The 26,172-nt window shown below is 49.5% G+C and overlaps 1 protein-coding gene across 1 annotated transcript in view; it reads left to right on the top strand.

Annotated features, from left to right (window-relative positions):
- C16H8orf33 (chromosome 16 C8orf33 homolog) overlaps positions 1-4,101 on the top strand; it is a 30,008-nt gene extending 25,907 nt beyond the window's left edge. Inside the window, exon 9 of the transcript XR_008439675.1 lies at positions 3,172-4,101. The gene's annotated coding sequence lies outside the window, so the exon portion shown is untranslated. The remainder of the gene's footprint in view (positions 1-3,171) is intronic.
- Positions 4,102-26,172: the final 22,071 nt, after the last annotated feature.

The raw sequence follows: 26,172 nt of genomic DNA, 5'->3' as shown, positions 1-26,172 counted from the left end.
AAGGGTGGTCTCTGGCTGCATGTGGGGCCACATGCAGAAAGAGAGGAGGTGGCAGTCCTCATCCTGACCCACAATCACCAGAGACTCCTGAGGCAGCAGATAGTCTTGCCTTCTCTTTCATTTTGTCACTCTCCTCCAGCCCAGCCCACTCTATGGGTACTGGAACCCTTCCCTAAACTTCTCCTGCTCAGCCTGATTTGCAAATAGGCCATTGACTTCAAAATCTAATTTAACATTCTCCCCTTACAAACTGCCCTTTGTATGTGTGAAAGCAGAGGGCCCAGAAACTGAGGTCCAAAACTGCCCTCCACAAAACATTGCTGGCAATTACTCCTAATGGAAGGTTTTGGAAATTTTTATTGCTTCTGTCCACAAGCATAACAGGCATTTTTGACAAAAAACTCAAATAATTAAATCTGAGCTTTGTTTTACCACAAATCTGTTGCCAAAATTGATTTGACCAGCTCTACAGCCATGTAGTATTGTGTGTGCTGAAGAGAAGGAAACCTTCCTAATTTTAGTTTTCTCTATTATATCACAGCCAGGTAAGGCTACTTTATTAACTTTTTCATCCTGTAGATTTAAGCTTGGAAACCACAACTTACTTATATACCACAGCTTATTTATGTACCTCCTTGTGATGCTAAGCATACACATATTTAACATAATCAGTGTTTACAGCAGTTCACAATGGGCTTGCTGACACTTGCACAGAGCTTACAGGGGTACAGCTCTCTCTGCTCTGCTTCCAGACCAAGCAGTTCAGCAGACAGTGGGCACAGAACAGGGTGAGAGAAGACACCAGTGCCAGTCTGCTTCCAGGAGATGCTGCAAGCGTTACCAGTAAAGATCATTTAGATCTATGGGATTCTTGTCGTGTCTGTTGCTCTTGTTGCCTCCCTTTCCTGTATTTCCCTGCTAAGCTCAGCCACGTCCTTAATGGGTTGGGGTCAGAAAGCAACTGCTCCTCTTGGTGTTGGTGGCTCCCCGTGGGAGGTGTGCTGTGGGGTGGGATTTGGGTACGGATGGGTGAAGCTGTGGAAATAGGGATGTGAAGGAACACAAGGGGTTCTGGGATATTTTCCCTGTTAGTGTAGGGCAGGAGTTGTGACCATATGGGAGGAGAAGAGCTGAGGAAGTGGTGGTGTTATTTTCTCCCTGTGTGAAGGGAGTGTCTCATGAGTGATTGGCAGAGCGGCTTCTGTCATTCACTTGGTGTCTGTGTGTCTGAGGGATGGGACAGTGGCTTGTCTGGGAATCTTCATGGAAATGGAGAGCCCGTTCCCAGTATGTGGTCCCTGGGTGGCAGCAGAGCCCTCGGTGGAGCCTGGAGTCTGTCCAGTATCCCTTGGCCTGGAGGCACTGCAGCCTGTTCTCTGTTATCTGAGCTGTCTTCAAGACGGCATGCTAGAGGCTACACCTGAGGGGAGAGGGAAAGGGTTTTTTTTCTGTTGATGAGCCACAACAGCACAGCAGGCTTAGGGACCCAGAGTGAGCCAGGTTGATGGACCACAGCTGAACAACCTGTCACAGAGAGTTCACCCAGCTCCAAAGTTTACTGTGATCTAAGTGACAGGAAAGGAAGAAATAGCACTTATGGAAACCCAGTGTGGGTTCCTAATGCCAAGCAAGGAGGAGAAAAAAGAAGGGGAAGGGGGATATAGGGCTTATAGAAAAAGAAAGAATGTTTTTTATGTTCTTCTGCCATTAAAAAGCATCTCCTTGGGATTTTATTTCTTTTTTGTTTCAGTGGTGAATGCTCATACAGTCTGAGAATGGTCCTGTAATCCACAGCTGGGGGAGATGGTTTCACACCTGGTAGTAGTGCTGCGTGCCCAGCATGATGCACAGTGCAGAGAGGAATGTATGTGCACATATGATCTGTGTGTGTGTTTAGCTAGAGCATCCTCTCCCACCTTCTCCAGCACAGGTTTAACACTTGTGATGATTTCAAGGAAGTAAGCACAGCTGAAGAAGCACACTTATGGTTAGGTATCCCCTAGATATAACAAATACATGCATATACATTATGTGCATATAGTGCATTAGGATACTATATATGTGTGTATTATTATATACTGTTACCTCCCTCTACTGACATGGTTTAACCTTGCTTTGGCTCTGCCAGGGAGGTCACACCAATGCTCTGTCATGGCGATTTAGACTTGACCCAGTCTCCAAGCATCAGGTTATGTTGGCAGCTGAAATAACCTCCCTCAGGCATCCAAAACATCTGCTGATGTATAATTGGAACCCTCTCCTTGGCAGCTGAAGTTCAGAGGAAAATGGGGAGCAGGAGGAGGGATGCTCCAGACTTTTGGACACGGGACCCTGGTGAATCATGTCAGCCCCTGTCCACCACATCAGGAAGAAGGTGGATCAATGAGACCTGCTTCCCCAGAGTGCTGCTGCTGGCAAAGCCATGTCTTGAGTCTCAACAGGGAGCCAGGTCCCAGCCCTGCCACTCCATTTCTCAGCTGCTGTCCAGGGCCAGGCAGATGCTCAGGCACCTTCCTGTCTGCCGTGAGCCCAGAGTAGAGTAGGGAAGTATATTCAGAGAGTCTATCTCCCAGGAGCTGCTGAGCAGAGAGGAAGGTGTCCTTTTCTGTCAGGGCCACATGCAGCAGAAAGCAAGAACTCCTCACGCTTCCTGGTGCCAGGGGTTCTGTGCATGTGTCAACCCCCTTTGGAATTTGCTCAAGCACTCACTGGACAGGCTCAGCCTTTGATAGCTGGGATGTCCCTCAGGAGTGGGCACTGAGCCCTGCATGCTGGAAAGGCCATTGACAACTGCTCTGCTGTGGCTGCTGCTCGTTCACAGCATGAACAGAGCTCACTGTGCTGTCACAGCTCACTGCTGCAAGGTTCAACTTGGGGGACTGAAGGATTTGGACTTTGCATCAGTGACAAGATGAGCATTTGGTCTGGAGCTGTAAGTGAGTGACTAGCGAGTGACTAGTTTGTGACTAGATGGTCCTAAAGCTGTTCTGTGCTCCCCAGGCCTTGAGTGGGCTGAACTGCTGTATCCTCAGCCCATGAGCACCGAGGTGAGACCACTGGTGACAGTGTACTTCTCTCCAAGGGTGACACCACTGTAGTTTTTCCTTTCTTCTGTTTGCAGCTGTTATCCCCCACTCACTGACTAGTTTGGCTTTGGTTCTTTTCTTGCAGGCCTGAAGCAGCTGCTCAGCCTGAGACTGACACTGCTTAGAGCTGAGGCTGGTAAGTGTCCCCCCAGCACACACTGCCTGTTTTATATCACTGCACTGGCTGAAGGGGTGAAATGGTCTGCTGACAGTTCTGTCCATCCCATGGAACTGCAGAGCATGAGGCCTGACATCCTGGGGGCACTGGTCAACAGCCGGCTGAACATGAGCCAGCAGTCATGCTTGCCCTGGTGGCCAAGAAGGCCAACAGCAGCCTGTATCAGGAATGTATCATCCTGTATCAATGGCCTGTGCCAGGAATAGTGTGGCCAGCAGGAGCAGGGATGTCATTCTCCCCCTGTCCTCAGCACTGGTGAGGCCACGCCTTGAGCGCTGTGTCCAGTTCTGGCCTCTCAGTTTGGGAAGGACGTTGGGACCCTTGAGTGCATCCAGGGGAGGCAACAAGGCTGGTGAGGGGCTTGGAACACAAGCCCTCTGAGGAACCACTGAGGGAGCTGGGGCTGTCTAGCCTGGAGAAAAGAAGACTCAGAGGTGACCTTATCACTCTCTACAACTTCCTGAAAGGTGGTTGTAGTCAGGTGGGGTTGGTCTCTTTCTCCAGGCAGCAACTGACAGAATGAGAGGACACAGTCTCAAGCTGTGTCAAAGGAAATAGGTCGTCCTGTTCTTTTAAAAGTTTTAAAGTTCCTTTAAAAGTTTTCCATGCCTTCTGATGTTTACATATTTCTACTGGAGTTCTCACACACTGTTCATGTAAATAATGATTGGTTTGCATTCTTCTTTGTGGGAGGAGAGATTTGATGGACTGTTGGTTTGACCAGTGTGGTTGGAGAGATGGCAATTGCATCCTCCAATCCACTGTCACCTTTGGAATTCTATGTATTGCAAGGTCAGAAATAAAACTTCCTCTTTTCCTTCTTTTGCATCTTGAGTGATTGCATGAGTTATTTCATATCGTAGTGTGACAGAAATATAGGTTGGATATTAGGAAAAAGTTTTTTACAGAAAGGGTGATAAAGTTCTGGAATGTTCTGCCTGGGGAGGTGGTGGAGTCACCATCTCTGCATGTGTTTTTAAAAAACCTGGATGTGGCACTTGGTGCCATGATTTAGTTGAGGTGTTGGGGCATGGGTTGGACTCGATGATCTTTGAGGTCTCTTCCAACCCAGTGATTCTGTGAATTTTGTCCTGAACCTCCAGCTGTATTTTGCCTTGCACCATATCTCCTGATGGGTTGGAGTCACAATGTGTGCCTCTTCCTGCCCAGCTTGTTCCTGCCTGGAGCTGCCAGAGGATAGGCTGAACCCACCTGCCTGCATTACCCACCCCACAGAGTTCCCACCTCAGCCCTGGGTTTGGGTGGTTCCATGGGTATGATCTGTTCACTCCTTTACACTCTCTTGCTGCTGTCAAGCACAGTCTCTGTGAGAGCTGCAGAGCTGGCAGAGGATTTGTTTGGCCCAGGGCTTTCTGGAGCCACTCAGGACCAGCATTCCAGAAGTGGTCTGTGTCATCATTGTTGTCCTCTGCCTTCAAGTGACATTGGTGCTGAGTAGGTACTTTCCTTCCTACCAGGAAACCCTGTCAGGGCTTGCTTCTGCTCCTCCTCCCAGAGTCACTGCCTACATCCCATTCTTGCAGTCTTCAGACAGGTCTCATTCCCTTTTCCTTTGTTCTCATTCCCTTTTCCTTTCTGTTTCCTGACAGCTCCACCTTCCACAGTGTGTGGCAACAGCTTGCAGCATTAGTGCCCTGCATCCCTCCTGGAGGAGGCCTGGAGAGAACCAAGGGGTTTGTTGGGGTAGGGTGAGAATGGGATTGAGGTATCTTTAAAGGTTCCCATCTACCTGGGTGAGGGGACCACTTGGTGTTGCAGTTCTGTTGCAGCCAAGGCAAAAATCTTTGCTTGTGCCAAGGCTAGGCCAGGTACATTTGCTGTTTCTTGGGGATGGATGTCTCATTTCTTTTAGGACAACTGCAGTCTCCATCCAACCAGGCACTCACTGACTGAAGATAGATGTCTCCACAGCAAGCCCTCCCCTGCTCCTCTCAGAAGCCATTGCTTTCCACCCAGCCCATGGCCCTGGCAACACTCCATGGCACTAAGAGAAGAGGTGATGCCAAAAAAGAGGAGACAGAATCTCAGGAAACACCAAAGCTCTGGCCTGGCTGGTCTCTTTGGCTCATTTGGTGCAGTGGTTGCCTGTCCTAGGCCATCCAAAGCTATCCCACAGCCTGGGACTGATTTAGCTGTGCCTTTCTGGCTAAGAGGACACAGAGTTTGTGTGGCAAGCACATTTCTCTCTCAGGATTTTTCATAGAGGTGCACAGAGAGAAAGAAAGAGAAAACAATTTCTATTTTTCCCATGTGGAATGTGTTTGGAGAATTGTTTACCTGGGGTGATTGCTTGATTGGATTCTGGTGAGGATTGTTTGGACCTGGTGACCAATCGCATCCACCTGTGTCTGGACTCTCGAGAACAGGGTCACGAATTGTTAGTTAGTGAGAAATGGTAGTTAGAGAAAGTAGCGTGTAGTTTTTAGTATCCTCCTTTATATAGTATATTAATGTATTATAGCATAGTTATAATAAAGAAATCATTCAGCCTTCTGAACTGAGTCAGACATCAGCATTCTTCCCATTGGGTTCGCCTGCATTTTACAACAAGTTTTTGTGAACACTGGTGGAATCAGGGATGGGCATTGTTCCCACTCTCAGGGTCCATCCCAAACCTGTTACCTTTGGCTCCATTCATGTCTGTGAACAGAGAGCAAAGCCAGACTGTGCTGGGGCTGAGCAGTGCTGCACAACCTTCCTCAGAGCTTTTATACCTGTTCAGTAGTTCTCCAAAGACCCCTCCTCCACGGCAGCAACTGGAAGTCATAGTAGTTGGCTGTATCACTGGGAGGCTGCGGCAGATGCTGAATGAGTTGAGAAGGTCCCCACTGTGCCTCCTTTTCTTCAGACTAAGCCCCCCCAGCTCACTCAACTGGTCCTGTATTCCTGTTCCCATCAGACTTGTAACTCCAGAGCCTTCCCCTTTATCTTCTCTGGACATGCTCCAGCCACTCAAGGTCTTTCACATCATGAGGGATTCATCTATTTGATGTCATTAGCCTTTCTACCTCTGTGCCATGACCTGGCAGGGGTGGGAGCAGAGCCTTCCTGAAAGCTGGTATAGGGATGCTCCTCCAAGATGAATGTGGAGGCTTTAGTCCCCGCTTTAGCCCGTGAATGTCCTTGGTTTTCTGGGCTGAGGTATGAGTTCTATGGGAGTCCTACCCTTAGCACAGGTGAGTGGGAGGTCAGAACTCCCCACAGCTGGGCTGAGACACTCAGCCAGTTAAAAGTCCCTGCGGCTGGACTGGCAGAAAGCTGCACAAAGGAGCATCCACTGTCCTTTCCATGGTACAGGTGCCAGGAAGAGCCTGTGGGAAGCACAGTACCAATAAGTGTTGTTTGCTGAGGGAAGAAAAACAACTCCCAGCAGAGCTCTCAATTCATGGCTGGGGAAGGAAGAAGGTTGAAGTGGATAAATAATAAGGATTTCCTCAGGATTTCATCTAGAATAGATGCAGGTGAGCAGCATAAAGATACTGAAAATAGCCTTCAGGCAGACAATAACAGCTCACCCTCAAGAGCTCTTGGAGCAGGAGTGGGGGATTCAATAGGAAGGAAAGGTATGGGCCACACTTCACCTGAGGCAGCAGATCCTGTGGGAGGGACAGTATCCCCCAGAACCGGGCTAAGCAGCTTGGGAGCATTACCTGTGTTCTATGGGACATAATCAGTCCCACATGTTTATTCGTTGCCTTCTCTCAGCCCAGCGCCACTGGCAGAGTCAGCCCATGATGGGTGCTGTTGCTCCGGGCAGGATGCCGTGCTGCTCGCAGCACCCAGCAGTCCCTCACAGAAGAGGAAAGGAACAAGGGAAGGCTGCAGCTCATCCACCTCTGCCCCTGTGGGCTCCCGGGGCCCTGATAGCTGATCCCGGGGGTTGGAGCATCTCCTGGTAGGTGCTGTAAAATCCCACCTGGGACCTCACACCTCGGCTCCCTCACTGGTGCTTCCTCCCCACTCCAGCTGTAAGAGCCCGGGCTTTTCCAACCTGCAGAGGACGGGTCAGCAGCCCCCAGGTGCTTTGCTGTAGGCAGCGGGAGCGTCTCTGGGCAAGGGAGGGCAGCACGTGTCGGACTCGCTTCATGGAGTGAAGCGCTCGCTAACCAAGAGATGTCGTGCAGTGTAGAGTAGCTGTGGGATGAAATCGTCCTGTAACTGCACGGTGGGAACTCAGAGGAATGTGTGTCCTCTGCATCTGTGTGTGCAGCAGAGTCAGCTCATTCCTTGTGAAGTGATATGCGGAATAAATAAATAGACTCCACAACCTGGGGTAGTTATGAAGCGGGTATGTATGTCAGCGCCCGGCACAAGTGAGATAACTCTCCAAAACTTGTGCCTTGAGCCTCAGTCTGACCCACACCTTTATTCCCAAAGATGTTCCATATGCAATACATTGCACAACTTTACCATGCATATTCAACCCCTGGCCCCGCCTGTCCTCGCCTCTCATGCTAAGTAAGTCCACGCCCTTCTGGGCACGCGTGGTTTGCTGTGGTGGTCGTACGGGGGTCTCTTGGTGGTCCTGAGGCTGAAGATTGTGGTCTTCCTCATGATTGAACTTTTGAACTTTTCCTCTCTGCACATGTGCTTTTGGTCCTTTGGTGCTTATCTGAGTACGTCTGTCAGTCTTGATAGGCTTGGAGACAGAGGAGCTTCTTTATCTGGGTTCTTTGCCTCTTCTGGTATTGTTCTTTATGCAAGAAGCTTCAGAAATTTGCATTTTCCTATGCCCTTTGTACCAGGCAGAGGTTTCTTAACTAAAAGGTTAAAATTCAATACATAACTCTACAAGCTAAATTATAAATGCTTAATTCATTTTGTTAACTTAACTCCAAAAATCTCTGTTTCACTTGTACAAAATGTTTGGATCAAACCTAATAAATACTCTGTGCCTGCACCCCTCAATGAGCTGAGCTCCCCACGCCCTGTCCTGCGCCATATGCCACGCGCAGCTCTGCCGTGGCCACCCCCCCAGCAGGATGAGGCACCCACAGTCACAGCTGAGCATCCAGATGCGACATGGCCACACCCTCCACACCCCTTGGTGCTGCTGAGCAGTGGGGAGTCCTCACGGCCAAACACCCACCCCAGGTAGGCTCATGGTGGTTGCCATCACCTCAGGCATTGTCGTGCCTTGTATTGGGTCTGAGCTCATCCCTGCCACCTCCTGAGCCCAGCAGCGACACTCCACATGCCCAGTCTGGGCCAGGGCTAAGTGTGGGGAGGGCACAGTGCACCATGCTGCACACAGACTTGGACAAATAGCCCCAGGGGCTTTGCTGTGGCTGGTCCAGCACAGATCCCTCCAGTGTCCCCCAGCCTCAGCAGCACCAACAGGTACTCCTGCTTCTCCCTTGTGCACTCAGAATCAGCCATCTCTGATCTCCCCACAATAAGACTCTCCACCCCAGCACCTGAACAAAGCAGCTTCTGTGATAAGTTAGAAAGGACTCTTTGTTCATCAAGACAGAAAGGAGAAGCCTTGTGTAGATAACAGAAAACCAAAGGAGAAGCCTTGTGTAGTTGCAAGACAGAAACTAGCTAGTATGTTGATTACTTAAGCTGGTTGTGTAATTAGAACTTAGGCGCATATAACATATAACCTTATATGGAAAAGACTATTACAGGGCTGTGGACTTTCACCGAGGAAGAAGAGAGAAGCCTTCCTCAAACAACCACCACAGAGTAGAAGACCCCCTAGCAACAGAGGGCGCAAGCGCAGAGTACACCCAGAGATACAGCAGACACAGAAGGAAGAGAGTATAAAAAGACTGTGGGAAGGGGGAAAACGGTGTGAGCCGTTGGCGGAGCGGGGACTCCCCGGCTGCACCCAGCGCTGTTTGCTTGCCATTGCTTGCTGTAATCAATAAATTTCTGATTGACTCTCGAAAGGCTGAACAAATTATTTGCCTCAATTTATAACAATCTGGTGCCGTGACTCGGATAAGGGCTATCCGTTGGAAGCTCCTCACGGGGAGGCGCCCTCGCTGCCTTGGCAGTGAGCCCCGCTCAGGAGACCTCCCCCTGGGACCCTTACCGACGAACCCAAATCCGGTGTCAAGCAAAGAATAGCCGGCAACCCCTTAATCTTTGTGCACAAAGTCCCGGGCGAAGACACAGGACTGTGTAAGTACCTTTCAGTGATCCTTCGGGGCTACTGAGGTTGCTCCGTTCCGAGGGAGCGGGGCCCGCTCGGTCGGGGTTGGGATCTCAGAGTGTGATGAGTGAGACGTCTCTGTGAGACGACGTGAGTGTGGACCTCATAGTAGTGCGTTTCCCACACCCGGCGACGGGCTGGGCCACGAATTGAGGGACGCGTGGAGGTGTGTGTAAGAAGGCACTCCAGAAGATGGGACAGAGGAAAAGCAAGCCCTCTGGTCCCATGGGTGGGGGAACCCTGTAAAGCTCCCCCAAATTCCTCCAGATAGCCCATTAGGACTAATGATTAAAAATTGGGATGCCTTCCCCTCCAGGAAAGGAAAGGACAAGGTGAAAATGGTGCACTACTGCATGGAGGTTTGGGGAGGAAAACAAATAAGAGGGGACCATTTGTACTGGCTAGTGTTTGGCTTATTTGAGGATTGGATTATGTCAGGCTTTAAATATTTATGTGAATTCTAAAGAGCCCTTGAACTTAGAGGAAAGCGAGTACGCCTCCCTCTGGATAGTGGGGGAAACTCGCACTAAGCTGTTTGCACTTAGTACTAGGGAGAAGAAGAAAAGATTGAAAGAGGAATTACCTGCTTTTACTCTGGGAGGAGGGGTCATATGAAGCGGGAATGTCGACAAGCAGATGGAAGCGGTATGTATTAATTTCTTTTCTTAAGGTTGGCACTGATAAATTGCAAAAAGACGTTTTTGCGCGCAGATTTGCCCAGGGGCTTGCAAGCAGAACGCCACCAGGGGAGAGATTGGCGGCGGGAGGACCTCCCCAGCTGATAGCGCGGCTCGGGGAGGGAGAAATCGCGATTTCAGTGTGTTGTGTGTTGTGTCCCAATTGCGGTGTGGTGTGTCCCAGTTTCAGTGTGGTGTGTCTGTTACGTCCGGACGTGCATGCTTGTGTGTGTGTGTGTGTGTGTGTGTGTGTGTGTATGTGTGAGTGGAACGGTGAAGCGCAGTGCGGCGTTACTAAGATACAGAGACGCGGCGCGGCGGTGCTAGAGAGCACATGCGCAGGGCAGCTCTCAGCCCACACTACCTGATAGAGCGGGTGGTGCGCATGCGTGGTACAGGCTGTCCCTGGCGAGCGAGGGGAGCGCGGCGCGGGGCTTAAGTCGGGGCTTGCAAAGGTGCTTTAGGCGCGGCCCAGCTGATAGCGCAGCGGGCGCGCGGGCACAAGCCGCGGTTTGAGGAGCTGCTTTGAACGCCGCTAGCTGATAGCGCAGCTAGTGGGAGCGTGGTACAAGCTAGGAGTTACAAGCACCGCTTACAAGCATCGCTAGTTGGTAAAGGGCTTGCAAAAGTAGCCAGTGAACCCGGCTAGGATAAGAGTTTTGTTGTGCGATACCACTGCCCTTTAGTGTTGAAAGCTGTCACTGAGAGATCCTTTGCATTATGGGGTTTGCTGTTTGGTTCTTGTCACAAGTGAGAGGCGATCTGCCCACAGTGGCTGCAGAACTCCAAGCCCAGGCCGAGGGAGCCCGGCCTCCCAGACAGGCTCTCCACAGGTGGTTTCAGCTTGAACCAAGTCAGTCTCTTCATCCATCAGAGGACTGGGTAGTCATAGAGCGGGAGGATGGAAAGAGAGATTCTTGGGAGGGATATACCAAAGTTCAACAAGTTGCTATCTAGCCTTTGACTGGGAACAACCGCCAGTTGAACGGGCGCTTAGGAACCCCTTGAGGTGGGGTCTGGAAGGGGTAATCCCCTGCTTCGTGTGTAGATTGACAACCTTTTGCTAGAAACCAGACTGGCACACAGCTTGGGTTCTCCTCCGATGCTTGAAGTATCAGAGGAGGTGGTATTGTATTTCATATAGACGGAGATCCACGTGTCGTGTATGTACCCCTGAAGTACCGAGATACTATAACCCAGGGGTTGAACAAGCAAAGTCTAAAATAGTGAATTTAATCTATAAGAAAAGCCACCTAGTCCCTGAAACCTGAGTCGTGTTTAAAGAAGATTCGGAAAGGATAAAGGAGTGGCACAGCCTTAGCATTAAAAGGAAGAACTAAGGCAATTTTTTTCTCCTTTTCTTTCCTCCCCAGTAGTTTGGATTGAACCCTTAGGAGTTCTTAAATTTATGTGGGATGGGGCAGATAAAGGGGGGATGAATGTGTGTGAATGAGAGTTGGGCTGGTTACCCCAGACCTGCTAAGTGAGAGCGGCAGTCTCCCATGCTGCGTTTCCGTCTTTTTCGCAAGAAAAACGGCCAGTAAAGAGACGAAGCGAGTGATAAAAAGAGTGAGAGAACCCCTCCCCCGGGGAAACCGGGACTGGGTCTCAGGGAAAGAGTGGGACCCCTTGGTGGAGGGGGGAAATAAAAGGTAATTAATTTGGAAAAAAAAAAATAATAAAAGGTAAAAAGAGTGTTTTCTTGGCATAATCTATTGGGGAAAAATAAAAGGTAAAATGTATGGGAGGGGCCCCTAAAAATTCTGCTGGATTGAGGAATAAGAATGCCCAAGAACATCCAGGATTAAACCTGCTGGGTTGAGGGATTAATATTCCAAGAGCATCCAGGGTTGATTCAAACCTGCTGGGTTGAGGGATTAATGTTCCAAGAGCATCCAGGGTTAAGTCAAACCTGCTGGGTTGAGGGATTAACATTCCAAGAGCACCCAGAATTAAGTTTGCTGGGTTGAGATATTGATATTCGAGAGCACCCAGAATTAAATTTGCTGGGTTGAGATATTAATATTTGAGAGCACCGAGGATTGAGTAAAACTTTTGCCGGTTTGAGGATAAATCTGAGAGGATCTGGGGATGGGAACAACACAGCTGGATTGAGGGGTATCCAAGAACACTGGGACTGGCCAGGGACACCTAAAAGTATAATAAGTGTGTTGAAAAATAAAAGGTACCTTGTTGTTGTGATTGTTTTGTTGTGTGTGAGAGTAAGTGAAAAATAAAGTTAAGTGAATGTGGACGAATGAAAGTATATGTACATGTCCTGCCCTGTTAGGCAGCCTCACTGTGCTCCCCTGGTGTGACCGACAGATGCAGGTTACGATCCAATGGACAAAAGGAGACAATAAAACAAAGAAAAGGAAAGGGATTCCCTAAAACCGTGGTAATTAGCCCCTAAGAACAAAAAACAAACAAACAAACAAAAAAAACCAAAACCAAAAACAAAAACAAAAAAAAGCTTTCCTTTTATCTGTGGCTTATATTGGAACACTCAGAACTGAAAAAGTTCAATCAAATATTGCTTACATTGATGAAGTACTCCCGAAAGGAGTAGCCATGAGAATCCTGCAGGCTATACATGATAAAACCCATTGGGGCACCCAGGCCTTAGTCGATCAGTTTGCCATCAAATACATGTGTATAGGGATCTATAATCTGGCTAAACAGGTAACCCAACACTGCCTGACCTGTCAAAAGGTAAACAAGCAACAACAAAGAGAGAGATCAATGGGTGGGAGAGAGTTAACACAAAGACCTTTCTCTCATACACAAGTGGACTTTACTGAACTACCCAAAATAGGGAGATACAAGTACTTGTTGGTATTAATAGATCACTTGACACACTATGTAGAAGCATTCCCCACCGCCAGAACAACATCTCATGCGGTGGTTAAGATACTTTTAGAACAAATCATACCTAGATACGGGATGACAGAGATCCTAGATTCTGATAGGGGCCCTCACTTTACTTCAAAAATAGCAAAAGATGTTCTCACCGCCCTGGGGACCCAGTGGAAGTATCATACTCCATGGCACCCGCAAAGTTCTGGGAGAGTGGAGCAGATGAATGGGGAAAAATATCCGCACTCAACCCCGAACTGATGTGGGGATATCCCCTTTTGAGATGCTATTCGGAATGCCCTATGACATGGAGGCCCCTGTAGATCACCCTTGTTTGAAAGATTCTCAGATCAATACCTACATAGTGCAAATTATGAACAGAAGGAGAGAATTGAGGGCAAAGGGGCTGTTGACTCAAAGACCTCCGTTAGACTTAACAATACATAAGATTAAGCCTGGAGATAGAGTACTCATTAAATCATGGAAAGAAAATTCTTTAACACCTCGTTGGGAAGGCCCCTTCATTGTTTTACTCACCACAGAGACAGCAATTCGGACCACCGAGAAGGGATGGACCCATGCGAGCCGAGTTAAAGGACCGATCACTACAGCTGACCATTGGAGAGTAACGAGCCAACCCGGAAACCTGAAGGTCACCTTGAAGAAAAACTAATGGACTCAGTGTGGGTAATCCAAATAGACCAAGAAGGGGAACAGAAAGGATACACTTACCCCTTGGCTGATGATTATAGAGTAGTGTGTAAAGAAATACGTTGTGATTGTTATCCTTTTGTGTGCTTTGTTTGTAAAACTTGCCAAGAATGGTGGTGGGTCCATTTCTGCAAAGAAAAGCCACCTACTGGGATTTGCTCCAGCTGCTACAAGCTAGAGCGAGGATTAACAAGAATCATATTAGAGTTAGGAGAATTGGAGAATAAGTGGGTAAGGTTCAAATCAGAAGAGTGGTGGGAGGTTTACAGAAAAGGGGTTAACCCTGAGAATTTTTGTTTCCACCTGAATGAACCTGCCCCCTTTGTTGCCCATATTGTAAACCAGTGTTGTCGGAAAGAACTGAAAGAAATCTCGTGTGACTCATCCCTGGTCAAGGATAAGAACTGGGAGCAGTATAAGGCTAGAAGGGGAAAAGGGAATGTATGCACTGGAGAGTACCGCTGCTGCCGAGAAGATGGTAATCCCCGCGGCTCGAAGCACCAGAGTCGGCAGGCGAGGCAGAGGGGAAAGAACCAGGCTCTTCCCAATCCCAAGTGGAATAATGCAGAAATATTCCAAATATTACTGACTGGGTATTGATAATCTCCCCAAAGGTACCGACTCAACCACCCTGGGTAGACAAAAAGGGCAACAAGCTAAAAGGGGAATGGTAGGGAATTATGAGTTAAGTGCAAAACCAGGACTCCATCCTCCTTGGCAAGTTATCGTTATTGTAATTCTGATTATGTTATTGCCAGGAGGATATTCTCAATTTTCACATCAACCCTTTAAATGGATATTAACCCGAGTAGATAGGAAGGAAATTCAAACTCGGATATTGTCCAGATCTCCTAGTTTTACATCGTCATTATGTACATTGGCCCCCATCGAACCATGTTTCTTTATGTGTCCAGCATCAAATCCAGGAAAGGGATATTGCAATTACCCCGGGGAATACTTCTGTGGGTATTGGGGCTGTGAAACAATAGCATCGGATTGGTCAGTGGAAGGAGATCAATGGCTTACCGTTTCTTAAGGACCCCACGGCTGTAAAGCTCTGCAGAAGCACTGGTCAGGCGGCATAGTCAATCAGGGGAATTGTCAATTTGTCTATCTGAATGTAACTAAACCATCAGATCCAGGATGGACAGTGGGACGAACATGGGGTTTTCAGTACGTGGAACCCAGTAAGGACAGAGGTAACATGTCTACCATAAAGAAGGAGCCTATCCCACCAGATACCCGACCAGTAGGCCCTAACCCGATAATAGCCAAAGATGGAGAGCCAGGTTATGTTGAAATAATCAGTAATCAAAGTAACTCAGGAATGGAAAATTCAACTGTTGATAACCAGACAATAATACCCACTAGCGAGGATTCTCGATTTAACACCCTTTGGAAGCTGGTAGAGGGAGCATACCGGGTCTTGAATGTAACTAACACCCGGCTTACAGAGCATTGTTGGCTTTGCTTTGATGTTAAACCCCCATTTTATGAAGCTGTTGGAATATCAGAAAAGGCAAGACATGCAAATGGCAGTAACCCCCCTTCATGTAATTGGAAAGATTCGCGGGAGCAAGGAATCACATTAGCCTCAGGGAAGGGGAGATGCATTGGCCGAGTGCCCCAGCACATGGAGTTCCTGTGCGAAACAATGACTACAGCAAAACGAGAGGATAAGCCAGACAAGTGGTTACTCCCTGCTAAAAACACAAAGTGGATCTGTGCAAAAGGAGGACTCACACCCTGCATCTCCCTGGAAATTTTCAATGAGACCTCAGATTACTGCATACAAGTAGTCATAATCCCAAAAATTATATATCACCCTCAAGACTATGTATATAACCTACAAACTACCCCAGCACACCATCTACAAAAACGAGACCCTTTTACTGCACTTACAGTGGCTGCTTTAATGCTCATGGGGAGAGCATTAAAGTGGAGTGGCCTCCTTAGTAAAACAAACGAAAGAATTTCACTCTCTAAGGATAGCAGTGGACGAGGACTTAGAGCGAATACAGCAATCGATATCAGCCTTAGAGAAATCAGTAAGATCCCTATCTGAAGTGGTTTTGCAAAATAGGAGAGGATTGGACCTCCTGTTCCTACAGCAAGGAGGGCTATGTGCAGCGCTCAGAGAGGAGTGTTGTATCTACGCAGATCACACAGGGATACAATGACAAAACTAAGGGAAGGATTAGAGAAATGAAAAAGGGAAAGAGAAGCCCAACAAAGTTGGTATGAAACCTGGTTCAACAGTTCTCCATGGCTGACTACCCTATTGTCCACAATTGCAGGGCTCCTAATTTTGCTGATTTTGGGACTAACCTTTGGCCCGTGTATTTTTAATAGGATCATAGACATAGTAAAGGGGAGATTGGAGGCCGCTCACCTCATGTTGATAAGGGCCAAATATGAACCCATACCAGAAGATCCTGAGACTAATGAAACCTTAGCCCTTAGCTTACAAGAACTAAAAAGGTTTGATGAACAAAATAAAGAAAAAAGAAAAGGGGGGATTGTGATAAGTTAGAAAGAACTCTTTGTTCATCAAGACAGAAAGGAGAAGCCTGTGTAGATAACAAAACCAAAGGAGAAGCCTTGTGTAGATAACAGAAAAAACCGCAAGACAGAAACTAGCTCGTATGTTGATTACTTAAGCTGGTTGTGTAATTAGAACTTAGGCGCATATAACATATAACCTTATATGGAAAAGATCATTACAGGGCCGTGGACTTTCACCGAGGAAGAAGAGAGAAGCCTTCCTCAAACGACCACCACAGAGTAGAAGAAGACCCCCTAGCAACAGAGGGCGCAAGCGCAGAGTACACCCAGAGATACCGCGGACACGGAAGGAAGAGAGTATAAAAAGACTGTGGGAAGGGGGAAACGGTGTGAGCCGTTGGCGGAGCGGGGACTCCCCGGCTGCACCCAGCGCTGTTTGCTTGCCATTGCTTGCTGTAATCAATAAATTTCTGATTGACTCTCGAAAGGCTGAACAAATTATTCGCCTCAATTTATAACAGCTTCCTCTGCTGAGGGGGTATTTCTGACATGAGAAAAATATTCCCTTCTACAGTATTTTCCTGGATTTCCTGGTTTTAACACCCTGACCGGCAGAGCTCGTTCAGAACACAGGTAAGATATACGTTCCAGCCGTGAGATGTGTTGTCCTAGTGAAGAGTTTAAAGGTTTGGCAGGGCTGTACATGCTCGACTTTCTGAGTCCTGCTTGCCCTGAATGTTGGGGAGCACAGCCATGACTGTGACCAGCCCACCCAGCAGACACGGAGCCCACAGAGCAGTGAGACCTGCAGCTTTCCTCCTGGTGCCTGCATGGCCCAGAGCTGTCCTGCATTGCAGCTCCACCTCCCAGCCAGACTGGACACAAGGGGAACTTTGGCATCAGCCCACGTACCTGAGCAGAGTGGCCATGGACAGGAGGTGCTGCCGTCACCTCTGCTCTTCTCTCTGGGGGCCCAGCTCTCCCCACCAGTCCCTGCTCATTGTATGAGCAGCATCCCCACTTGGTGGTGGCTCCACAGAGGCTCCCTTCACCTTGTTATAGGTAAAAATTGACCCAGCTGAATTAAAAAAAAGAAAAAAATAATTTTTATTATAAAGATAAAATTCTGTCTGAGCCAGCCACAAAGAAAAGGACAGTGCTGAGCCCAGGATCAGCGCTGGGTGAGACAAAGGTTCAACCACTCTAGCAGAGGGTCTCTCCTATGAGTCACACCACCTGTCCTGGTCCTGCGTGAGCGGTTTTTACAGTTTATTTTGCTTGAGGCCAGGATTTTGGTGATCAGCCTTTTCTTTCTATTTGAAGTCCCACATATCCATAAAGTCTTTTTTCTCTGCGCCGGGTTGAACGATCCCAGGTCCAGGAAGCGATGTACATCGGTGATGGAGTTACGGGAAGCCGACACTGAGATACATCCCCCCGGAGATTCCAGCGACACGGAGATACATCCCCCCGGAGATTCCAGCGATTCCAATCTCGGGTAGTTGTCCGAACGATCATCGCTTGTGCGTTCCTAGATTACCTCAAGAAACGGCCCATCTCCGAGCGAGCCACTTGTATTAACCTGTAAATGAAGCCTTCTCTACAATGGTTTCGACATACATGAGACAGCTCCCCCCTTTGCCCTGGCTCACTTGCTTTGTGTCTATATTTAAACATATAAAAACTCCTATCCATATATCACTTTATAGGCGCAAATTATGCCTATTACACATAACAACCTCCTGGCAGGATGTTTGATCTCTCCCCAAAACACACCTGACTGTGCCTCTCCACAGGCTGCTGAGCCATGGTGTGGTGGAGAAGTCAGATGAGAGGAAGCAGCTTTCTGGGGATCCAGGAGCTCCCCACCAGGATGTGGTGCCAGTGTGTGCTCTATTGGCACTGAGCAACAGTGGGTGAAGCAAGTGGAGCACACAGGGACCAGAGTAGGTCTGGGACCCACCACATGATGGAGTCACTGAGTCACTGAGTCACTGAGTTCTGACTGCACCATGTGGATCCAGCAAGGGATGAGTCAGGGCCGTTCTGGGTAAGGGTGTTTCCCTTCCTCTACCCTTTGTAATTCCAAAGCCTCATGATTACATAAGTACAATGGCTCAAAAATGTGATAGTTCAACTAAATAAACCCTCTCAGAGGGATTGTTGACTTCACTACCCTGTCATGGAGAAGACCCACAGAGCACTCAAGGCCAGCACTCAGCTCCACGTGCTCAGGGAGTTTGTTTTGCTCAAGTTGGGGGTGGGAACTGCCTCAGCACCACCCAGCAGACTCCAAACTTCCTGAGACTGTACCTAGGTCACTGGGAAAGCTCATCCTGCTCCTCCCTCTCTAGGATAGACACCAGTTGCAGTGTTTTACACTCCAAGGAGCACTGTAGGGGAAAAACTGTAGATCCCATGAAGACACTGAGGCTGTAGGGGCAGAGGGCCACTCAGCCTAGCTGGCAAGACCAGGGACAAACATGGCCCCTCTGGAAGAGTTTCTCACTTACTCTGAAGCAAATAGAAGAGGAAGGCATCAGGCTGCTGAGTTGTGAGTAGGAGTTGGATCTAGGAGAGCAGCAGGAGCAGCTGCTGCATCAAATGAGTGTTCGGCACCAAGTCCAACCCAAGTAGGATCCACAGGATCTCCTCCTCCCTCCGGTCCCTGTGTCTGGCAGAGTGAGGCAATAGTCACACACATCTCCCATATGGGGATCCAGGGAGGGGGCTGAGCAGCCCTATGAACACATTTGGGCGAGCAGAACCTGAGGGTTGATGGGGAGAGGAAGACCAGGCCTGCCCCTTCCCCATCTCCCAGGGAACACGATCCCAGTGCAACTCAGAGGGGCTTCAAGCTCCCCCTGGCCAGAGCTGGCCAGACCTGTTGGGAGCTGTGCAATGGTGTTTGCTCTTCCCTCTGCACTTGGACAGGCTGGGCACTGGATCCTGCACAGCAGGAACAGCACAGTGGCTCCTGGAGGCTGCAGGGACAGTCCCATGGGAAAGCTCTGTCACTGTTGCTGGGGCAGGCTGGGCACAACCATGCAGCCCTTCAGCTCCTGGCTCAGCCTCTGAGGCTGCTACAAGGATGGACAAAATGTCATCCGGGAAGGTGTACGAGTTCTGAGTAGGGAGTCCAGTGGAGTGAGGGAATGGACATGAAACCAATGAACATCCTTTTGTTCATCCATCCATAAAATCACAGAATCACAGATTGCTTTGGGTAGGAAGAGAGCTTGAAGTCCATCTTATTCCAAAAGCCTGCCAGAGGCAGGGACATCTTCCACTATCCCAGGTCGGTCCAAATTCTGTCCAGCCTGGTCTTGGACATTTCCAGGGATCCAGGGGCAGCCACAGCTGCTCTGGGCAACCTGTGCCAGGGCCTCACCACCCTCACAGGGAAGAATTTCTTCCTAATACGCCATCTGAATCTCCCCATTTTCAATTTAAAGCCATTCCCTTTTGTCCTGTCCCTCCAAGCTCTTGTCCACAGTCTCTCTCCAGCTGTCCTGGAGCTCTTTTAAGCACTGGAAGGAGCTCTTAAGATCTCCTCAGAGCCTTCTCTTCTCCAGTCTGAACACCCCCAGCTGTCCCAACCTGGCTCCAGAGCAGAGGGGCTCCAGCCCTCGGAGCACCTCTGTGGCCTCCTCCTGACTCGCTCCAGCAGCTCCACGTCCTTCTGATGTTGGGACTCCAGAGCTAGAAGCAGCTCTGCAGGTGGAAACACCAGACTGGAGCCGAGGGTGCTCTTGCCCTGCTGCCCACACAGCCGGGGACGCAGCTGGGATGCAGTTCGCTTTCCGGGAGCGCATCCACCCGTCCGTCCATTCATCCCCCCACCTCGGGAAAAGAGCTGGGAAAAGCCAGAGCGGGATCTCCTGGGACACGGAGACGAGTGAGCTCACTTTGGGAACGGAACCCGTGAACGGCTCCCCGTTCACCGCCTCCTCCCCCCGCCCCGCCCTCCCCGGACCGGCCCCAGCGTCGGCACCGGCGGCGGTGAGTGCGCGGGTGGCGGCGTGAGCGACCCCCGAAGGCTTGTCCCGTCCCATCCCTGTCCCCATTCCTTCTCATCCCATTTGGCCGCTGCCCCCTCCTCTCGGGAGTCGTGCCCCTGCCCTTCCAGCCTGCCCAGCTGTGGGGGATTTATGTATTTTTTATCCTGCTGGTTCTCCCATTCCTGGTGGGTTTTCTTCCGTCCCGCGCCTGCCCCTGGAGAGGAGCATAGTCTGTGTGTTGCTCCTCTTTTCTTCCTACTTTTAACTGAAATAGCGAGGAGTGGTGGAAATTTGGCACCTTGTAAGTATGGATTTGGGAAGAGAATCTGGTCCAGTTCCTTTTCCTTTGAAGACTGGGCAGAAGCAAGAGCCTGACAGAGGGGGATGTTGATGGTGATTTTGGGCATGAACTGCGCCTGGAAGGGAGAACAGCACTGGGCTGGGTCCTTAGGGGAGGCAGAAGGTGTGTGGTGGAGGGACTTCCCCATCCTCTGTGGTCTGAGAGCAGCCACGCAAAGGGCTGTGGGGCAGAGCATTCCAAAGCACGGTTCCTCAGGGACACCTCTACATCAGGGCCTGCTCTTTTGTGGAATTCCTGTCAGCTTCATTCTCTGGAGTTACTGCTGAGTCCTCATGTTGGTGAGGAAACACGAGCCCTGGCATCAGCTCAGCTGGCCATGACAACGAGCCACAGGCTCATTCACAACCTGGGCGTTTGCGGCCATAGCTGAAGGAGGTGATACTGTGTCCCTCTGCGGCTGGCACTCTCCTAGAAAAGATCACAGGTGTCCACGCCTTGGGACTGCTGTGGTCAGCAGCCCTGATTTTAAGCAGCAGAAGGATTGGATGCATTCTTGATCTGTCCCACTCACATGGAAGTGGCCCTGCATTGCAGGAAGGCAGCAAGTTCTTACTGTGCTGGTACTATTGCATGGGCTGGAACCCTCCCCAGGTTTGATCTCTACTGGCCAAGGGCTGCAGGGAGGTCACCAATACTCAGCAGGCGATGATACAGATGTTTGGGGGAAGAGCTCTGGAAATGGGAGGAAAAATCTCACTATTTTCCCAAACAACTTAAATTCCAGGTTCATCCCCACTGCATATTCTGAAGCCTTGACATCTGTAGGAGCTGCAGCTGGGTTGTTTGGTGGGGGAGTCAGTGGACCTGCTCTGCCATGTGTGTGACAGGAATCCACATTCTGTATTCTCCTTCCCCACCTTCATCTCGATGTTGATGGTTACTATCATCTTTGTGCCATTTTGTGTTAATTTCCATGGAATAAATTTGACTCAGGGAAGTAACTATTAAACTAACGTCTAAAATTTCACACAAGTCTCAGGGCATTGAACACTGCAAACCTCTAGGTTTGCCCCATTGCATCATGATAAATCTCTGAAGAAACATGGAGGGAAAATTATGGGTCTTTAAGGCTGTTAAATGTCACTGGTGTGTTTCTATGTTTCCTAACACAATTCTTCTTTCTTCCCATACCCTCCCCCCAGCATTTAATGGACCTGAGCTGGGAATTCTCTTGTTTAAGCCATACGCTTCAGGTTTGTATGGGATTGATGTTTTGTTTGGCAAACCTAAAGTCCATGAAGAAGAGTACTTGCCTCTGCCAGTGAGCACCCAGGTCAGAGGCTTCATGTACTTGTCCCGTACAGCCAGTGGTAGCTTCCTGCTGTGCCCTGTTAGTAGCTGTGAGAAGAACAGGCTCTCTCTCTAGACTTGAACTGTAACAAAAATCCCAGCCTTCATCATGGGAGGTACCTGGCACATTGGATTCATGGTACTTCTGTACCTCTGCTTTTCCAAAGGTGCTGCTTAAAATCTCATAAAAACCACCAGGGGCTGGGAAACTGAGCACACCCTCCTGATCAACGAAGTCAATGCTGACAGCCCAGGAATGGACACTGCTGAATTTATGGAGCTCTATCACACCAGTGGGCAAACAGCCCACCTGGATGGCTACTACCTGGTCTTGTACAATGGCAATGGGAACCAAGTGCACAAGGTGCTAAACCTCCAGGGCAAAGTCACCGACAGCCAAGGGTTCTTTCTCATTGGCTCCTCTTCCCTGAACCCTGACCTGGTTATCCCTAAGAACAACATCCAGAGCAGCCCTGATGCCATTGCTCTCTACTATGGAAAAGGGCACTACAAAGAGGGCATGAGCATCATGAGCTATTGAAGTGTGGACAAAAAATCAAAACCCTACAATTCCAACAAAGATTTGTAGGGACGGTATGTTTATTACAGCACTGGATGCATGTGAGGGATCTTTCCCCTTCAAAGGACATGCATGCCCCTGAGAACTCCCAATCCTTTTTTATTACTCTTACTAATTTACATATGCATAGAATTTCACAATAGGTTCATGCATATTCATTCTGCTGATTTCATGTTACAGCTAGTTACACTTGTACTCAGTTTTTGTCAGAAAGTACAGAGAGAACTCCTGGGTCACTCTGCGCTGTCTGTTTCAAGGTCCGAGGAGTCTTTCCTATCTCTTCTCTCTTTACCTTGGAAATTTGCATTCTTTCTCCTTAGCTGGGGCAGTTTTGCTAGTGCTGCAGTTACCAGACTAAACAGCATATTTTACTGTGTTAGCAAGCTTAAAGCAGCACATTTCACCCAAATCCAAATGGATTTCTACCCTGTTAAATTTTCACTTTGTCTCACTATGGATTGGTAGATGCCCTGGTCTATAAGACTCAGAAGACAGAGCAGACACTCTTGTCAGGGTGCTGACCCCTGGCAGAGAGGCTGTCCTGGAGGACCCCACCTTGAGGGCTGTAGATGAGTCAATAGAGAGGTGCCATGGGAAAGATTCTCAGTGGATCTTCCAAGTGGCTTTGCCCACACCAGGCAGGGACAACCACTACTCCTGATCTGAACTCATCTGCTGTCCTGATCAGTGAGGTCCTTCCCTCTGCTTCTTCTGGCAAGTTTGAGTTCACAGAGCTCCAGGGGCCCCACTCCACTGTGCTGAGGTGCCGCTGTGCCCACCCTGAAGCTCCCTGGCTTCGCCTGCCCGGCCGAGGCACAGTCAGCTGCAGGGGACGCTCCCCTGTTTCTCTATGAGATTCAGGGAGTGGCTAAGACAGCGCGCTTCGCTGTTTGCCTTGTTAGGAGGAGAGGCAACGTCCAAGGAGGTAATGAGGGAGTTGACTCAAGGCCAGGGAAAAAGTCTCAGGTTTAATCCGAGTTCCGAGGAGCTCTGAGCGCCATTGTGCCCTACAGCCGACAGTGCCCCCGAGGCTTTCGCAACAGCTCAAATACCAGGGCAGTAACCAGGGGGAAGGGATTGCCCATTCACCAGTGGGGGGATTTGGGGGAGTGGAAGGCAGAGGGACAGACAGACACACAAACCAATGGGGGAAGTTTAAGGGAGGGATGCCTGGTTCTTATTGAAGGTTTTTATTGAATTGTTGAGGGTTTTGTTGTGAGACAAGGAGGTACTGGTGAGGATGGGATATATCTCCAAAACTTGTAAAAGGAGAAGGCTGCAATCACAGTTTCACTCTTGGTGGAGGTGTGTGTGACTGGTAGTGACTGGCAGGTCATGTTTTGTGTCATATACCTGTTTGTCTCTTGCAGACATCAGCCAGGAGATGTGTCCATGAGCCAGTGCAACTGCTGCTCTGTGACCCAGGACTCCACATCCTCAATCTTCAGCAGGCCTATCCCTGGAATGTTCAATGACTGCCCCAACAAACATTTCAGCCAGACTCTCTCCTTCTGCCTCCATGTTGCAGGTGGGCATTGGTTGCTTCTGTAGGACCTCCTGAGGGCCAGAGCATGTGCACAAAGCCAGGGTGACCACCCAGAGTCCTGATGGGTTGTGTGAACTAACCCGAAAGGAAACAAAACCAGGACACCTGACAGTTGCCTGCAAAAATTACATGGCAGCTCATGCCAAGCTGAGCTTCCCCAGTCTTCCCTCCCACCTCCATCTGACTGGGTGAAGAGAAGCTTTTGGGGTCCTCTGGATGATAAGCAGGAGTGGACCTGCACCCATCCCAGATGAGCTGTATCCCATGACCAAGGTGGCACTGGCTGGGTAACACTGGGCTCTTTGTTTCCTAGATTGCCAGGAGTGGCTCCTGAAGCAGGAGGAGATTCTGCTGACTCTGGTCCAGGCCCTCAATGCATCCAGCAGTGTTGGAGTCTCTTATGCCTACTTCAGAGGTGAGCTGGGCAGGAGCAGAGCAGTCTAGGGACGTCCCATGGATAATGCCCACCTTGATCTTCAGCCCAGTGTTCCCTCTCACATTGTGTCCTCCTGGCTTGGATCCATCTAATTTGGTCTTGGTGCTGATGACAGAGATGTCTAGGATTGGGCAGAGCATAGTGCTCTTCCTCCACATTCTGCAGAGCATTTCATCCCCAGCTCCCTCAGCACACAGACCACCAGCTGCTCTGACCTTGGGCATTGGCAGCCACAGAGGTGGCAGCAGGACTGACATCTCTACAGGGCATTTGTTGTCTACTTGACCTTCTGATCCATATGATCTACGGATCCTGCCCATGGCAGGAGGATTGGAACAATATGGTCTTTAAGGTCCCTTCCAACTCAAACCATTCCATTCTAAGTCACAAAGTCATCTTCATGGCCTCTGCGGGACTTGCTCTAGCAGGTCTATGTCCTTCCTGTGCTGGTGATCCCAGAACTGGACACAGGCTTGGTCTCAGGGTGCCTCTTGGCACAGGCAGACCGCCCAGTGCTGTGTTGATGGGATGAGCTGCCCTGTCCATGAGGACAGTTCTGGTAGAGATAAGTTGGTGAGCCCTGGGCCTGTCCCAGGAGAAAGTGGGTCTTTGGTGACTCAGGGAAACTGAGACAGTTCTCTGCTTGCCTCTGCAGAGCCAAAAGCAGCCTGCCAGGACCTCCTCCTTATCCTCAGCTGGTGCTTTGTCAGCACATTCCTTTATCTTGTTCACCTTAACACATTCACATTCTTACTCATGTTCACCTTAATTTCTGTCTGGGCTGCATGAAGACAACTGCATCTCAGAGGAACCTTGATCTTTTTGGAAACACGTTTACAGCAAGCAGCTTCCTTGCAGCTTTACTTGGCCTCAGTCACAACCATTACTGTGTTTCTCATTTCTCTTTTTGGAGTCCTCCTTGTTGCCAGCTTATCCTATCAGGCTCAAAGTTCAGCCTAACACTATCTAGATATTAATCTCATCTATTTCCCTGGCATTTCCAGATGGGACAAACCTGACCTCCAAGAACATTTCTGTTACGAGTGAAGGCCCCAGCACAATAGCTGTGTACAGCACCAATGGGATTCCTGCTGATGGGAAGGCAGTGCCAGAGAACTTGGTGGATGCCTTAGTTTACATGTGTGAGCCTGGCACAGCTGGAGGACACTTGGGTTTCCTTGGGCCATCTTACATTGTGCCCTGCAAGGTTGACAGGTGAGGTTACTTCTCTAGTAAAGTTCCTGGTGTGAAGAGGGAACAATAGGTTAATGAAATGCCAGGGCAGGTATTGTATAGCTTGGAAAACTCTATCCTGGAGGACAAACTCTTAGGTGTGGGAGTCTGGCTGTAATGAGGCAGCAATCTTACTCCCGCAGAAGCCAGTCAGACCAATTAAGTTTGCTCTGGCCAAGCTCACATATTCTGGAGGGGTAGGCTGGACCCATCTCCATGATGGCTCTGTGAAAGCTGGCTTCAGCTCCAGCTCAAGCTCCTGCCAACTCTCCATCATCCAGCACCAGGAACTGGGGCCCAGACTGGGATTTAGAGGTGGGAAGAAAGGTGTGTAACATGTTGGTGAGTTTTGACTCTTCTGGGGACAGGCCTGTGTCCCTGAGCTGCTGTGGCAATGCCAGCACAGGACTGCAGTTTGCCCTCTCAGAGCCTTCTCCTGGACTGTGGAACAGCTGTCCCCAGCATGCCTTCGCCACAGATCTCCACCTCTGCTTCCCCACACCCAGTGAGTGGAGCAGGGCATCCCACCAG

The sequence above is a fragment of the Vidua macroura genome, chromosome 16, assembly GCF_024509145.1.
Source record: "Vidua macroura isolate BioBank_ID:100142 chromosome 16, ASM2450914v1, whole genome shotgun sequence".
Taxonomy (NCBI): Eukaryota; Metazoa; Chordata; class Aves; order Passeriformes; family Viduidae; genus Vidua; species Vidua macroura.
The sequence above is the reverse complement of the archived record's forward strand: the minus strand, read 5'-3'. Positions and strand labels throughout refer to the sequence as shown.